The sequence below is a fragment of the Pseudophryne corroboree genome, chromosome 3 (genome assembly GCF_028390025.1).
Source record: "Pseudophryne corroboree isolate aPseCor3 chromosome 3, aPseCor3.hap2, whole genome shotgun sequence".
Lineage (NCBI taxonomy): Eukaryota > Metazoa > Chordata > Amphibia > Anura > Myobatrachidae > Pseudophryne > Pseudophryne corroboree.
The window spans coordinates 778,049,131-778,063,511 of NC_086446.1; the positions used below are offsets into that span (position 1 = coordinate 778,049,131).

General features: G+C 48.2%; 1 protein-coding gene across 2 annotated transcripts in view; it reads right to left on the reverse strand.

The window, feature by feature from the left end:
* The window catches only part of NHLRC2 (NHL repeat containing 2), a 144,182-nt gene that overhangs the window by 116,550 nt on the left and 13,251 nt on the right, over positions 1 to 14,381 (reverse strand). The window lies entirely within an intron of this gene.

Sequence of the window (14,381 nt, forward strand, 5' to 3'; positions counted from 1 at the left end):
CCGGCTGGAATTACCCGTCCTTTTCGTATATAAAAAGGAGCAGGCCAATATCTTTACTTTAATTAAATAAAAAAATAAAAATAAAACACCAGCTGACTCGCAATCCTCACACCCCAACTGTAAATCAGCTACGATGTTAGAGTTGGTATTCGCTTGCTTCCGTGAATTTTCTGCGGGATCTTTGAAACAGAAGTCCCTTGAAAATATAAATTGTGAAGTTATATTACTTTTCAGGAGATCCTCATATACTGTAAATATATTTTACACCAGCAGAGGGAGCTGTTGTCTAACGATCACTCTGCTATATTTTACTATGCACTATGCAGGCAGTGCAGCAGGGGGAGCTAATTCTGTAATAAGCAACCCTTTTCCTTACTTTACTGGGGGGAGGACCCATCCCTTATCTCATTCTGGCGCCATAATCATTAAATATGGCCCCCACTAAATGTGTGCCCCACATATGTTTATAGGTTTTTCTTTCTTACTGGCTTTGGTGTTAACACTTGCTGCTTTGGCTCCCCTCCCGCCGCCCGCTGGCTGGCGCGCGCCGAGTCTACCATCGGCGCTCGGCGAACAGACTTTCCCTGCTACTATCTGGCGCGCTACGGACCCGCTAGCCGGCGCGCGCCTTGACAGCCCCGTAGCGGCGCCTGTGCTCCGCTTCGGCTGTCAGTCTCCGTCGCTGTGCAGCGCGCCTCTCTGCTGTCGCTCCCTGCTCACAGGGAGGAAGGGCTGAGTCCCGCGCCGCACTCTGCTCCCGCGCCCGCCGCTGTAGCTGCAAGAGGGGGTCTATCTCTTCTTTTATCAGGAGGCAGCAGTGATAGTAAAGTTTTACTTTCAAGAAACTAATAAATTACATGAAGTACCCTAGCCTAAGCTGCGTCTTCCTTCAACCAGTACTCACTGTTAGAAGGCTGGAGGATCTCCTGTGGAGAGAGGCAGGTCCCTTCAATAGGGATCTTTGTCTCTCTGATATTAGGCAGCCTTGTCCCCCTTTTATTAGGGTTACGCAGCCCCTTTTAGATTTTTAGTCAGGAGCTCAGTGCTCCCACGTGCTGTTACCTCCAGCACAATTTTTCAAACTGAGGGAGGAGGGATGTGAAGGGGGAGGAGTCGGCTGTGCAGACAATGCTAATTTTAGATTGTGCCACACCTCCGGTTCAAGGCTTCACACCCCTTACTGTATAAGACTCCAGTGTCCCCTAGTGGATGAAAGAGAAATCAGATATCCAAAGTACTTCTGGTCCCAAGCATTTTGGATAAGGGATACTCAACCTATATATAGTGCAATTATTCCAGAATAGCCTTACTAAATGTTTTGAACACCCGGCTGGCTGCTTATTTCTAATGGATTACAGTTACAGGTATCCCACGGAATTGTTACTTCGCTTCTCTAATGTTGCAGCTGCTCTGTAATACAGTAGATTCCTAGAGCTTTATGTTAGTGCTGGGTACAATGACTGAAGTTTGCCACTAGATGTCACTGTTCCTAAAGGACTGCTCACTCTCCAAGTGACTGTAAATTAATACTTTTAACTTAAATGCATGTAAGTGTGTAGTGTAGTTGAGATGATTAAATCGTTTTCCCTGCAGGTGGTTGACAATTAACAGTAGTTCGTTACCACAATATATACATAAATTTATATCTATAATAGATTAACGTGTACTAAACGCCCTCTGGTGACATAAGCTGCAAGAACAAGAGTGATGACTGTACTTGTATTGGATGGCCAGCTAAGTACTTACTACCGCATCCTTTAGGAGATAATAGTCAATAATTCATTACATCCATGAATGCACGATGAGGCTACTGCTACTTTCCACTAGGCTTTCTGTGCTGTGAGGTCTGTGTGGCGAGTGTTAACTACAGACCTCCATAACCTTCATCAGCCAGCTGCTGCCAGCTGTTCTTTTACTGTCCCCCCAAGCTCCGCGATCTAGCCATGTCAATGCTGGGCAGTGCATACTCTCCTATCTCCCCCCCCGGCACTTCTCCTGAAAGCTGTCTCTACTCTGCAGTGCCCGGCTGATGGAGGGGCTGACAGCGGCAGCTGGTATCTCAGCGTCCCTCTCACCTCCTGATGCACGGCTGCTGCAGAGGTCAGGTCGGCACCAGTCTCTCCGCTGCAGGTAGCCGCACCCTCTCCTCACAGTGCGGCCGCTCAGGCACCGACGTCCCTAATGACTGGTTACACTCTTCAGGCTTCTTTATTTCCCAACCCCCGCCTATGTTTAAAGCCAGCTCTTTTGCAGTGAGCGGAGCACCTACCAAAGAGTATTTCTGCCCATACACAGGAAAATGCATATGCTAGTAATGTGATGGGGCACAGGGAAGTCTTCCTCCAAATTAGACAAGTAGTGCCACCACTAAAGGAAAAAATCTTAAACACGCAAACAAGGTCCTAATGCTCTATAAATGGAGCCTGTAAGTCTATAGGGGTATATTCAATTGAAGTCGAAAACTGCCACCTGTCGAAAAGACGGCAGTTTTCGACTTTTTTTTTAGGTCAGAAGGGGTTCCAACCTATTCAATATTTTCGACAAGTTAAAAAATTCGACTTGTCAAAAAGCACGTGGATCGGCGGTATAGCACCGATCCACGTGCTTGTGACGAAAAGTTTTGGCCCCCTTTTCGACAATCTCAGTCCGACATCAAAAGATGTCGGACTGAGATGCGGACCCAGAAGAGGAGGGGGAAGGGGGGGGGGGGGGGGGGGAGGGCCGCAGGGAAATGGGGGGGGACAGCCGCGGGCAGCCAGGGAAGATCAGTGCTATAGCACAGCGCTGCAGCAGGATGACACACACCCGCGCCGTTCACGGGAGCCGGGTGGACATTGCCGTGAGGTCGGGCGGCTGTGTGACATCCTGCAGTAGCGCTACTGTGGCGCTGATCTCCTCTGGCTGCCGGCGGCTGTCCCGCCTCCTCTCCCTGCGGCCCCCCCCCCCCCCCCCCTCCTCTGGGTCCTTCATCTTAATTCGACTTGAAAAAGTTGAATTAAGATGATATTTGAATAGGGGTTGTCGGATCCATTCCGACAAATACATGTCGGAATGGATCCGACTTTAATTGAATATACCCCATAGAATTGCTGTAATAGATTGCTAACAGGTACTGGAACACAAGCCAGGTAACTACACCGTAAATATGGGCTACATGCAGAAGCAGACAGTATTTGCACTGCATGCAAACATAGGATTTTGGTACCTACCGGTAAATCCTTTTCTCTTAGTCCGTAGAGGATGCTGGGGATTCCAAAAGGACCATGGGGTATAGACGGATCCGCAGGAGCTTGGGCACACTATAAAGACTTAAACTGGGTGTGCACTGGCTCCTCCCTCTATGCCCCTCCTCCAGACCTCAGTTAGAAAACTGTGCCCAGGAGAGATGGACAATTTCAAGGAAAGAATTTATTATTATAAACACGGTGAGTGTAATACCAGCTCACACCTCAAACACACCGTAGAACGTGGCATTCAGTAGAATACCAGCCAACGGCATGAACAAAACACAGCCACATGCTGAGAGAATATGTAACACAACCCGTGTGTCCACAGACGCAAAAATACGACCCCGCATGCCATGTCATGAACAACGGTAGCAACCGCCAGACAGAGAAGACACACCACCAGGGTGTAACCAAAAGCAATAACTGCAGACACCGTACGCACCGGGACGGGCGCCCAGCATCCTCTACGGACTAAGAGAAAAGGATTTACCGGTAGGTACCAAAATCCTATTTTCTCATACGTCCTAGAGGATGCTGGGGATTCCAAAAGGACCATGGGGTTTATACCAAAGCTCCAAAACGGGCGGGAGAGTGCGGACGACTCTGCAGCACCGAATGAGCAAACATAAGGTCCCCCAACAATCAAGGTATCAAATTTGTATAGCATCGCAAAAGCGTTTGACTCCGACCAAGAATCCGCTCGTCAAAGTTGAACCACCGAGACTCTTCGGGTATTCGCCCAAGAAAAGCCCATCTTCCCAAAAGAAAGAACCTTCACAGACTTCGGTGACGGCAAAGCAGCCGCAGAACGAACATGCCAAGCCGCATTACAGATTCAGCATGTAACAAACTGCATAACGCAGTCTCCCAAAGTAAGCTGGGAACATACCAGACAAACAGAGCCTCTGTTCCTCCAAACTGAGCCAAATTGATGACTTACATACTCAAATCCCTGGCTAGATCAAGGGAATTTGAACCGGCTAATGCCCAAGTAACCCTCGGCATCAAAATAGGCCGATTTCTGCGAAACCTAGAAATCACTCTTGGTAGCACTACCAACCTAGTATTCAATTCCTCTCTATCCACCTGAAAGATCAAACAAGGCTCTTGTGAAACAAAACCACCACTTCCGACACCCGCCTTGCGGACGTCAAAGTCAAAAGCCTGACCACTTTCCAAAAGAGAAATTTTGTAAAGAAACTTATTAGTCTTGCCTCCACATCGGCTTGTAAAGTATGGATAAGCACTACCTAACTGAAAGTCCTCCATAGGAGCCTTCCTGGATAGACACCGAGACACATAATTACTCCAACAACGGTGGTAATGCTGTGCCGCCAGCTCTTTCCTAGCCTGAAGAATTGAAGAAACGACTTCACTGGGAACACCCATTGGCTTAGGATACATTCAACCGCCCCGCCGTTAGACGCAGCCGCGGTAAGTCCTGATACGCGCCCCAATCTTGTTGTAACATTACCTCACGTAAAGGAAAAGGGCAGTAATTTTCTATGAGTAAACCATGAAAACTGGATAGCCCACCCTCTCTGGCTAGACCGGATTTCAGAGGATCATCGGAACCATCGAACATCTTACGCTTACCACTGTCAGAAAAGTGGAAGCGGAGAGGTCACCTAGACCGACTAAAAACACCCACGGTGTCACGAGGATGTCCGCTGCTATATCCTGAGTGTCCCTTAACCTGGAACAATCTCCTCAAGGCCTCTCGTTGAGGCGAGACGCCAACATGTCCAATTGCGACACTCCACAAAGACCTTGTCACGTCTGGGAAAGCTTCTCAATGATGACAGTATTTTTCCCGGCTGGATATCATGTCCGCAAAGGAAAATAGGATTTTGGTACTTACCAGGTAAATCCTTTTCTTTGAATCCATAGGGGGCACTGGAGTACTCTTGGGATATGGACGGCTTCCACCGGAAGAAGGCACTGAATAAATTAATTTTTGAGACTACTCCTCCCCTCCATATCCTCGAGCACTTCAGTGTTTTTTACTGAGCCGAACAGGATCGATAGAGATTGACCAAAGGAGAATTACATATAATCTCACGGACAACAATAAAGTTGACACAAAACGTAACAGACAACTAAACAGTTGACACCATAACTGATTAACCCTTGTTAAATTTAAACCAGTCGTGAAAGTGTGTTACCATAAGAACCACTGAACTTCCTAAAACAGGTAAACTGCTCTGGGTGGGCGTCCAGTGCCCCCTATGGATTCAAAGAAAAGGATTTACCTGGTAAGTACCAAAATCCTATTTTCTTTATCATCCACTAGGGGTCACTGGAGTACTCTTGGGATGTACCAAAGTTTCCTCCGTGGTGGGAGAGCTGTTTGGCACCTGTAACACTAAACGGCCAAAGCTAGATGCTGATGCCGCGAAAGTATCAAACTTGTAAAAGCGCACAAACGTGTGCACTGACGACCAAGTAGCCGCACGGCAAAGCTGTGTCGTAGAAGCCCCACGACTCGCTGCCCATGACGTCCCCACAGAACGTGTGGAATGAGCTGTTACTGAAGTAGGTGGCTGTAACCTAGCATAAAGGTAAGCCTGACGTATGGTCAGTTTGATCCATCTGGATAAGGTCTGCTTAGAGACTGGCCAACCCCTCTTAGCCGCATCATAGAGAACAAACAACGTATCCGTTTTACGCACAGTAGACGTTCGGGATACATAGATGCGCAATGCGCGAACCACATCCAACGTTCCAGAATCTCCTGTTAACACAGGAACTACTATTGGTTGATTGATGTGAAAAGACGACACTACCTTTGGTAGAAAAGCGGGATTCGTCCGAAGTTCCGCTCTGTCATCATGAAAAACTAAATACGGTGACTTGCACGACAAGGCACCCAAATCTGAAACACGCCTAGCCGAAGCTAAGGCTAAAAGAAAAATCATTTTCCAAGTGAGAAATTTAATATCCACTTGTCGTAAATGTTCAAAGTAATCGGACTGTAAGAAATCTAAAACCAGATTCAAGTCCCATGGTGCTGTAGGTGGAATGAAAGGAGGCTGTATCCTCTTTACACCCTGTAGAAACGTATGTATTGACGGCAACGAGGCCAATTTCCTTTGAAAATAAATTGACAACGCAGATACCTGCACCTTTAATGTGGAAAGACGTAGTCCTCCATCTAACCTCATCTGTAAAAATAACAAAAGACGGGATAAATTAAAAGATGATGTCGGAAATTTCCGAGCTTCACACCAACTTATATAAGTACGCCAGATTCTGTAATAATGAGCTGCCGTAACCGGCTTCCTAGCTCGTACCATGGTTGGTATAACAGACTCAGGAATGCCCTCTCTTCTTAAGATGGCCTTTTCAACAGCCACCCCGTCAAACGCAGCCGCGCTAAATCGGGGTAAAGGAACGGACCCTGTTGTAACAGGTCCGGACGTAGTGGGAGTGGCCACGGATCGTCTGCGAGTAACCCGAGGAGATCCGAGAACCAAGCCCTCCGAGGCCAATGAGGCGCTATTAGTATGACTGTGACGGACCCTCTCTTGATCCGTTTTAGCAACAGCGGGAGCAGCGGAAACGGTGGAAACAGATACACAAGGCTGTACGGCCACGTGGCTGTGAGAGCATCCACCGCCACTGCCCCTGGATCTCTTGTTCTGGACACATATCGTGACACCTGATGATTGTGGCGGGATGCCATCAGATCCACCTGAGGGTACCCCCACTTCTGGATCAACATCTGAAATACTTCTGGATTTAATGCCCACTCTCCTGGATGAAAATCCCGACGACTGAGAAAATCTGCCTCCCAGTTGTCCACTCCCGGAATGAACACTGCCGACAATATCACCTGGTGATATTCGGCCCATCTGAGGATCCGAGCTACTTCCCGCATTGCCATGCGGCTTCTCGTTCCTCCTTGTTTGTTTATGTATGCGACTGCCGTCGCATTGTCTGACTGCACCTGAACAGTCTGAAAACGAAACATGTACACTGCTTGTCTTAGAGCATTGTAAATCGCCCTGAGTTCCAGAACATTTATGGATAGCGATCTTTCGTGATTTGCCCAGAGGCCCTGGAGCCGATGACTCTGAACTACAGCTCCCCAACCTCTGAGACTTGCGTCTGTTGTCAGAATTATCCAATTCACGACGCCGAATCGTCTCCCTGCAGATAGATTGTGTATTTTTAACCACCAGAGAAGAGACACCCTGACTTGTGGCGACAATCTCACCCTGTGGTGCAACTGTAGATGTGATCCCGACCATTGCGCTAACACCTCCAGTTGAAACGGACGTGAGTGAAACCTTCCGAACTGAAGTGCTTCGAAAGCCGCCACCATTGTGCCTAAAAGGCGAATGCACAAATGTACTGAGACTGTGCGTGGCTTGAGCACTAATTGCACCAGATGACGAATGACCTGTACTTTCTGTTGTGGCAGGTAAACCTTTTGTTTTACTGTATCGAGAATCATCCCTAGGAATTGAAGTCGCTGACACGGAATTAGATGTGATTTCTTTAAACTGACTATCCAACCGTGCTGAACTAGTACATTGTACGTTAGCAAAGCATGCTGGAGAAGCAATTGTTGAGACGGAGCCTTTATGAGTAGATCGTCCAAATACGGAACAATTATTACCCCTAGGGACCTGAGATGAGCTATCATCACGGACATTACCTTGGTGAATACCCGAGGCGCTGATGAGAGGCCAAACGGGAGAGCCTGAAACTGGTAATGGTCTCGCCTTATCGCAAACCTTAAGAAACTCTGGTGAGGTGGCCAAATCGGAATGTGTAAGTACGCATCCTTGAGATCCAGTGCAATCATGAATTCCTGCGGCTCTAACCCTGCAATTATTGACCTGAGAGATTCCATCTTGAATCTGTGGTAAGTGACGTAATGATTGAGACCTTTTAGGTTCAATATTGGCCTGACTGAGCCATCTGGTTTTGGTACCAGAAACAGACTGGAATAATAACCCTGCCCCTGTTCCTGCACGGGGACCGGAATTACAACTGCAGCATTCAGCAGAGACTGAATGGCAACCTGCAGAACTGCTTTCTTGTCGTCCGCCACAGGCAGTCCTGTCGTGAAAAATCTTCCTGTCGGAAGATAATCGAACTCTATTTTGTAACCCTCTAATACTAAATTGCGGATCCACCCATCTGTGGACGTCTGCAGCCACGCCCCCTGAAAGCTCTGAAGGCGTGCTCCCACAATTGGAGATCCGAGATGGGCTGGGAGCCCGTCATGCCACTGGTTTGTTAGTGGTCTTAGTGTCTTGACGACGTGCATTGGATTGTCGAGCACTACGTCCCCGACCTCTTCTACCAGGCGTGACTGCTCCTGTGCCCCGCCCACGAAAGGGCTGAGTTCTAAAGGATTTGAACGCCGGACCAGAATATTTCCGTTTAGGTATAGTTGTAGGCGATGGAAGAAACACAGACTTTCCTCCAGTAGCCTCAGAAATCCATTTGTCCAATTCAGGACCGAAAAGCTTCTCGCCATCATAAGGCAATGCCTCTATACCTTTTTTAACCTCCGTCTCCGCCTGCCAAGAACGCAGCCAAAGTGCTCGTCGTACTATGACTAGCGATGAGGACAGGCGAGAAGTAAGCTGACAGACGTCAGTAGAAGCTGTACATAGATATTCAGCAGCTTCCCAGATTTGATCCGCGAGAAGTATAAGATGGTCATCTTGCAGAGCCGACTTGAGCTCTTTTATCCATACCATTAAAGCTTTAGTAACCCAAATGCCAACCAACCCAGGTCTCAGCAGCACTCCAGCTGCTGTATACATGGACCTTAGCATAGCCTCTATTTTACGATCTGCAGGGTCTTTAAGCGTAGTAGCAGTTGGTACTGGTATGGTTAACTTCCTTGTAAGTTTGGATACGGATGAATCCACCAATGGTGGGTTCTCCCAAGTAGCTGTCATGGACTCTGGAAACGGGTAACTCGATTTAAATCTACGAGGAATAGAAAACCGTTTATCCGGATTTTTCCGTGATTCCAGTAACATTTTATTAAGAGATTCCGAAATAGGGAAACACATCGGAGATCTCTGTCGTTTAGTAAAAACTACCTCATCATTCGTCAGGGGCTCCTCAGTTTCCGTAAACTCCAGCGACTGACGTACTGCTCTGATGAGATTGTCAATACCTGGGCTGTCAAAATCGTCACTATCTGACTGTTGCCCTATTTCGCCCTCCTCATACTCCTGTTCAGTGAGGTCTAGTATCCCAGAGACTGGAGAATTATTAGGAAAAGGAAATTTATCTTTTCCACTCAAGGTGGGCCTCTGACCAGATTGAGACTCTGGTAACTCAAATGGTCTCATTTTAAACTCAGATCTTGCCGCCTCTCTTTCTTCACGAGAGGCGGCCAGCTCTGATTGTAAACCAACTAATACATCTGCAAGTAAAGCCCATGGAGGGTCCAGAGATGGTGGTTTTACTTCTGAAATCGTATTTATGGCTGTATTAACAACACATGCTGTACATGTGGTGGATCCATCAGGCAACACACTCTTACAGACATGACATGAAAAATGTTTCTTAGATTTTGCTGGTGTCTTACTCATTATAAAAGACAGACAATACAAACTACACACAGACAGACTGCACGACTCAGTATAACACCAAAGTTCCTGGTATATATCAGGCAAGTGCAGTGCCTGCCAGCAATAAGAAAACTGACCCCAAAATTCCCCTAGTACCACTCTTAGCCGAGATGTAATAAAGGAAACCTGGAACAGACAGGAGAACATTAACATATTAAGCATGCCAAATACTGCCAATGCCCCCCCCCCCCCACTCCCACGACCTCCGTGTACAGCACCGGGTCGGGGCCTGTGGAAGTCTGCATAGGGCCGTGTGAGCGGCCTGTACCTGTAGGCCCAGGCAGCGGGAACTCCTCGGCTGCTGCGGGCGGATAGCGGAAGCAGCGAGCGTGCTGCATAGAGCCCTGGAGCGGCCTATGCACACGCGCTCCCGCCCGCCACACACATTTTGCGGAGTGTCTGTGTAGCCAGGCAGCGCTGCTGCGGCGCCGGGGAGCAGCGGTCTGGTATTTAAGATGCTGGGAGCGGAGAGTGAGAGCGCGCCGCATGGAGCCGTGACGCGGCCCATGCACACGCGCTCCGGGCAGCGGTGAGTACCCAATACAATCCCCAACAGTGGAGCGGCAGCAAGAGCTGACCGCCCCTAACATACCTGGACCGTGACCAAAGTCTATGACGGGGCTTCTCATCCAAGCTCCGTCCAGCTTTTTGCAGGCAGCCTGCAGGTGGAGTGAGGGAGCTCTTTACAGAGAGGTCCGACACTCACGGCTGTTCTCAGCCGCTTCCACTGTCCCTGACCCACGCCTGTTAGAAGGGGGGAAAGGACGTGGAAATCCTTGAAAGAAGAAAAACTTAGGAACTAAAAAAAAAATTCCAATACTTCGTGGACGAGCTCCACTATGCCTTCTAACTGTGTCGAGCACAGAAAAAACACTGAAGTGCTCGAGGATATGGAGGGGAGGAGTAGTCTCAAAAATTAATTTATTCAGTGCCTTCTTCCGGTGGAAGCCGTCCATATCCCAAGAGTACTCCAGTGACCCCTAGTGGATGATAAAGAAATCTATTTCTCCGTCGTTTACCTCCGGAACGAAGATTGCTAACATAGCGTTTACCAGATTTCCCCCTCAACTGCAAACTGTGCATCTTCTGCCATTTCCGCTTTTTCCTTGCTCCGCCCTAGCGGCTTACTTATGCCATTGCTGACAAGTCTTCTGTCAGAATTAACACGGGCAGAACACAAAGAATACGTTCGTCTAAAATAGCTCTTAATTCAAGAAAGCCTACAACAGACAAGTTTCCCAACTTGACCTCATCCTCTGGAAATGCGTCCCTTGCAAAGGACTGCTCCCCAGCTTCGGAGATCTATATGCACGGACACCAGGATCTAAACCTGGATCTCTAACCTTCATTCTTCTAGAAGGAAAGAACCGAGCAGACACCACAGGCGCGATGTCCTGGCCGTTTTGATTATATTTCGGTGCATGCGCAGGTGAGACCCGGATCACATTTCCAACTGGTCCCATGAAAACCACTCTGGTATTAGACCTGCTCTCCGAAAAAGGCCTCTTATGCCGCATCCATCTGTCTTATTAATGGAACCTATTGATGAGGTGTCACCTCAAAGCCGATCCAACTTTGGATCCTCAGACTTCTTTCCACAGGAAAAACACCGAACCTTAACCGGTCAGTATCTACTCTGAAACCCATTTCTGACATCTGCGTCGTTGGGAACAACAGGCCAATTCCTGCGCGGAAGAACAGTCAGAGATATTCACCCTTTTTACAGGGACAACCAGACAATGTCCTGAACGTGACTCACCTCTGTATGGCGTCGCGTGTTACCTCCCCTACCATAGGGGAGAGGCAAAAACTATTAGAAGAAACAGTAAGGGGAAACAACCATAACGCAGAATGTTCCCCTTTGGCTTCTATAAATAACTCACAGGTCCTAGTCTATTCCTGGACTAACTGAAAATTAGTAGACAAGTGGTCACCGGAGTGGGGACCAGCCAGATAGACTCAGCGACAAGTGGTGGATGTAGTGGAAACAGAAACTACGTACACTTCTGCGAACCTAACCAGGCTGCAGAACACTTACCTATTCACCTTCCACTGTCTACACAGAAAAGGAAAAAGGAACGGTATCGAACCGGTTAAACGACTGCAACCTACAAAAGAATGCGTCACGAACCGTTGTGAAGGAGGTTAACTCACGAATTTAGACTTACCAGCGGATACAGCCGAGATTGACTTAAGAGAGGCCACACCAAACAGCAGTATACCTCCCACCAGCATCTCCCGGAGACCTCCTCCGCATGTTTCCGGTCACTCCACCTGCCGTCACGTGGCAGCCTGCTGTAATGTTATAAGGGAAAATAAATATAGGCAAGCCTACCCACCCTGGGTAGGATAATTCCATCGGATGCTTACCCGACTACCACACTCCCTCAAGTGCATACATTGCAAATAAGGTCAAAGTATAGAAATAAAATTTCACTTAGCTGCCGGTGTATGATCCTTTGCGACCGGACTCTGCGTCGACCAGGAGTTGATTGTCATAATTTTCTCTCCGCGTTGTGAAGAGACTAATATTCGGACTCCTTGAGAGGATCGAAACCAACTCGTCACTGCCAATCTAGAGCCTAATCAACACAGCGACCAGCACATGAGAAGAATACCATTATTTCAGCATTCATGGATATACATAATGTAATACACAATAAAACACCCATATCGTAATCATGCATATATAAAGTTATATCTACACATATATACATATAGATATAACCTATACGCAAGTGGATTGTCCAGACCCGTCAGGTCCCTAGTGACAGTAATGTGTATGACCATGTACTGACATGCCCCCGATGTGGATCTACCAGGAACTTTACGGCCGACAGAAACTGAGTAAATGTCGACAGCACGGAATAGTAAACGGGCAAAAATAATAACAACCCTGGAACCCCAAGGGGTCTGAGGGAAGCATACCTCTACAATTGTAATAACACTCTATATATATATATATATATATATATATATACACACATACATACATACACACACACATATACATACATACATACATGCAAATACAGGTTAAGTATCCCATATCCATATATTCCGAAATACGGAATATTCCGAAATACGGACTTTTTTGAGTGAGAGTGAGGTAATGAAACCTTTGTTTTCTGATGGCTCAATGTACACAATCTTAGTTTAATACACAAAGTTATTAAAAATATTGTATTAAATGACCTTCAGGCTGTGTATATAAGGTGTTTATGTAACATAAATGCATTCTGTGCTTAGACTTGGGTCCCATCGCCATGATATCTCATTATGGTATGCAATTATTCCAAAATACGGAAAAATCCGATATCCAAAATACCTCTGGTCCCAAGCATTTTGGATAAGGGATACTCAGTATATTACAGGTACAAGGTAATAATAGCCTGTTCATTCTTTTACCCAGGAATTACCGTTGATGCCGACAGGGCATCGACCGACCGCCGTGTCTCCCCTAGCGTATTTACTTGTTTTTAAGCACACAAAAGCAACCTGCTAATACTTAGTCGTTTGAATCAAGTACCGGCAAGCGTCGGCGAAACCAACAGTTATCCCCACAGGAGCTTTTGACAAAGCCCTCACACCTGTCGACTGACCAATAGTGGGTAAATAAAAAGGGAAACAGTGACTTTATGTTAACACAACCAGGATTATGCGCCCATTAAGTAACCTAATGCTATATTACAGCCATATAGCATTAAAAGCACTGTGTCCCCCCTCCTTCAGTAAATTTTGGCGGGGACCTGTGTAAGGGCTAAGCTCCGCCCCCTCCGAACCGTTGGTGTGTGGGAGCGATGGAGCGCAGCGCTCACGCTGCGGTGCCCTGGCGGGGTGAAGACACCCGGAGTCCGGGTATGCTCCCCCGCCGGGAAGAGTTAAGAAATGCTGCCCAGGACGCTCCCCCCCAGCATCCTGCACCCATGGGGCCGGTGGCGGTTAATAGTGCACAGTGCGCTCCAACACGCTGGCGGGGTCCGAGACACGGAGCCCCGGCCCCGCCAGCTTACCTGTGGAAGTTTTAATCCGCTGCCCAGGACGCTCCCCCCCAGCGTCCTGCACCCATGGGGCCGGTGGCGGTGGAGAGATGGCGCCCAGTGCGCTACACCACGCTGGCGGGGTCCGAGACACGGAGCCCCGGCCCCGCCAGCTTACTCTGCAAGTTGGGGGAAAATGGCGCCTAGTGCGCTGTACATAGTGGTGGGTGTCCGGAGCACGGAGCTCCGGCACCTCCAGAGTCACAGAGGCCTTAACCCAATTGCCCAGGGCGCTCCCCCCCAGCGCCCCACACCCATGGAAGCCTGCGGCGGGGGAGTAATGGCGCGCAGCGCGCAGTATATGCTGGTGTGGGTATGGGACACGGTGCTCAGGCACCCAGATACTTTTTTGCCAGCTACAATAAAAAAGGCATCAGCAACCTGCTGACCAGGGCGCTCCCCCCTCAGCGCCCTGCACCCTGTGAGTGCGTTGGTGTGTGGGAGCATGGAGTGTAGCACAATCTGTTACCTCCATTACTGAAGTCTTCTGCCGTCACTGAAGTCTT